This window comes from Lolium rigidum, chromosome 6, assembly GCF_022539505.1.
Source record: "Lolium rigidum isolate FL_2022 chromosome 6, APGP_CSIRO_Lrig_0.1, whole genome shotgun sequence".
Taxonomy (NCBI): Eukaryota; Viridiplantae; Streptophyta; class Magnoliopsida; order Poales; family Poaceae; genus Lolium; species Lolium rigidum.
The window spans coordinates 102,876,284-102,879,734 of record NC_061513.1 but is presented as its reverse complement, the minus strand read 5'-3'; the positions used below and the strand labels follow the sequence as shown (position 1 = coordinate 102,879,734).

Here is a 3,451-nt window from a genome sequence, read left to right as displayed (position 1 = left end):
CGGCGACACGGCCGTGGAGTACCGTCTCGGGGAAACGGCGCCGGACGTCAGCTTCGGGGACACGGCGGTGGAGTATCTCCTAGCGGAAGATCTCAGCTTCGGTTCAGGGTCGGAGGCCAGGCGTGGAGTCATGTGCGTGATGGTAAGCTTCTGCTCCAATGGCCTTGCTACTGCTGAAGCAGAGGGGACAGATAAGCACCGGCTGTTCAGGATTCCGTTATTGTACATAAATCAGAATGCTGTGTGCTACTGCTACTGTTGATCGTCATACTGCATATACCTTCCTGGTTCACGCTTTCGGCTTCGGAAGATCCGTCGACTCGGGTGGTGCTAGTGGATACGCTCTTCGCCGATCCCTCTTGGAAAGTTTGCAAAAGCATTTTAATCAGCACAAGTGAAACAGAGTGCTACACTACAATCGATTCAGTCAAGCAGTGAATAGTGACCATGCATCTTACCTCTCCAAGAATTTCCTTTGGCATCGCAGGTTCTGATGTCTACTGTTTCTTGACTCTGTGCAGAGAAGGGCACAAAGCATGACTCGCAAAGACAATGTATGTTCACTCATCCTCAGTTACAGAGGACGGCAAAATTAAGCGGCCGTTTCTTGGCAGAAACGAATTAGCGAACTTACTGAAGAATTATCGTCCCCCAGCGACTGCATTAGGTGCCTCTTGAATGTCTCCAGCTGCAAAGATCACCGGTCTCAGCGTAGGAAAGTAAAATGCAGGGAGTGCAAGAATGAGATCACAAATAGGAGTGGCGTGGCGGGCCACACCTTGGCGAGGTCCCTGGCCATCTTCTTGGACGTCTGGACGAGCGAATCCCTCTCCTTCACCAGCTTAGCCTTCTCGGCCGGAATCAAATTTGACCAGCAAGAAGATCAACAGCAAAAGTCTCAGCTACCAACACGTATGGCAAGCAAACTGATACGGAAGCGAGCCGACGCTCACGTACATTGTCATCGAGGACGGCGCGGAGACGGGCGTCGGCGTCGCGGAGGGCCCGGTCGAGCGCGTCGGCCCTCTCGGCGAGCTCGGCGGCGACGCGGTCCTTGTCGGCCAGCTTCTGGCGGAGGCGCGCGGCCTCGTGCTCCAGGCGGGACGCGCGTGCGGCCACGGCCACGGCGGTGATCTTGCGGGCCACCTCCAGCTGCTCGTACGGGTCCGAAGGCAGCGCGGCCGCTATGGCGTCGGACAACCCGGCGCCCTCGGCGGGAGGAGGCGCCGGCGCGGCGGTGGCGGTGTTGGTGGCTGGAGTCTGCGTCATCGGGTGGGGAAATGGCGTGGTGGGATCGATCCGAAGCGGGGGCAGGGGGTTATTGGGGAGCGGGAAGGAGAGAAGAAAGGAATGTGGTGCGGGTGCCGAGGAGCCGCGGCGAGGTTGATTTCTTTATGATCAATTAAGATAACGATTGGAATTTCAAACATCAAAGTCGTTGTAGTATAGTGGTAAGTATTCCCGCCTGTCACGCGGGTGACCCGGGTTCGATCCCCGGCAACGGCGAAATTTTTTGCGTTCAAGGTTTAGCCTTTTCTGAAGGGAGATTTGGCCGTTTCTGAAGGGCTAGCCTCGAACTCCAATCGATTTCCCTGGAGCAAATAAAACTCCAGCATGTCGATATCAAGAACACAAGGAGTACATGGTTTCTGTATATGTGTGAGATATGAGAAGTACAGAAGAGAACACCGGATAAACATACAGGTTTTGAATTTCTGATTGAACAAATATTCCGGGACCAACCAAAAATCACTGATATGCAGAACTTTTGGTAATAATTTGCGAATTATCTCGACCAAATATCCTAATTTTTTTTATTAAGTTTGAGTTTACTTGAATTTGCTTCGAATCAACTCTGAAAATTTCAAGGAATGTGCATTTTGGACCCATCGAAATTACCAAAGCTTTGGAAGAATTTCGTTGGAAGTTTAATAATCCCTAGTTTTTTTTTTGCGGGTAAGTTTAATCCCTAGGTTAATCATGGCAAACGACGAGGTGAGCACATGGATGAAAGTAGCATGGCAGCCTGAAGCTCGTCAGGGGACAGGCCACACTCCTGGCCGACGGTCTGCAGTGCTGCTGGCGTGGCGGTGGAGGTGGCGACAGAGGAGCCGGCGTCGTCCTGTCGGCCGGCGGACAAGGTGCTGGGCGCCTCGCTGACGTCGAACTTTGCGGCCTTGGTGGCGATGTCCACGGGCTCTGGCTCCTCCATAGCCGCGAAGCGAGGGCTGCGTCGGACCTTGACGGCCGAGCCCTCCGCACGCAGTGCGCGATTCTTGCGCCTGTGAGAAAATGACAAAAAACCACCACATATCAGGCAGTTGTTTCAGAAAGCCACCACTTTACGTTTTTTTTCAAAAAACAACCACTCTAGAGATAACACGTTACAATTAGCACTGATTCCACTATGATGCTGGTTTAATCACCAAACTGACATGTGGGTCTCGCTGTCAAGCTGACGTGGCGACTAACAATGGTCAAGAGAGAAGATGGTTTAAGTTCTGGACTTCTTTGCAAAATTTCGTGGGACCCACTAGTCAAAATATCATATTTTCTCCTTTTCATCTACTCCCTCCGTTCCTTTTTAATTGACTCAGATTTAGTACAAACTTGTACTAAATTCGAGTCAATTAAAAAAGAACAGGGGGAGTAGAAAAGAAGAAAAGGACGGTGTGCTCGGCCGCCAGCCGCCGGCGTCGGCCCTTAGCTCCGCCGGTCCTCAGCCCCACCGGCGTTGGCCCTCAGATCCGCCGATCCTCAGTCCCGCCGCCGCCTTGTTGGAGATATGCCCAAGAGGCAATAATAAATTAGTTATTGTTATATCTTATTGTTCATGATAAATGTTTACATTTCATGCTATAATTGTATTAACCGAAACATTGATACATGTGTGTTATGTAAACAACAAGGAGTCCCTAGTAAGCCTCTTGTATAACTAGCTTGTTGATTAATGGATGATCATGGTTTCGTGATCATGAACATTGGATGTTATTAATAACAAGGTTATGTCATTAGGTGAATGATATAATGGACACACACCCAAAAGAGCGTAGCATAAGATCAAGTCATTAAGTTCAATTTGCTATAAGCTTTCGATACATAGTTGCCTAAGTCCTTCGACCATGAGATCATGTAAATCACTTACACCGGAAGGGTACTTTGATTACATCAAACGCCATTGCGTAAATGGGTGGTTATAAAGATGGGATTAAGTATTCGGAAAGTGTGAGTTGAGGCATATGGATCAATAGTGGAATTTGTCCTTCCTGATGACGGATAGATATACTCTGGGCCCTCTCGGTGGAATGTCATCTGATTAGCTTGCAAGCATATGAATGGTTCATAAGAGATCACATACCACGGTACGAGTAAAGAGTACTTGTCGGTAACGAGGTTGAACAAGGTATAGAGATACCGATGATCGAACCTCGGACAAGTAAAATATCGCGAG

At 49.7% G+C, this 3,451-nt stretch overlaps 1 non-coding gene across 1 annotated transcript; it reads left to right on the top strand.

Annotated features, from left to right (window-relative positions):
* Window positions 1-1,434: 1,434 nt before the first annotated feature.
* Window positions 1,435-1,506, top strand: TRNAD-GUC. The gene has a single exon. It is a non-coding gene; the product is annotated as a tRNA-Asp (tRNA).
* The last annotated feature ends 1,945 nt before the right edge of the window (window positions 1,507-3,451 follow it).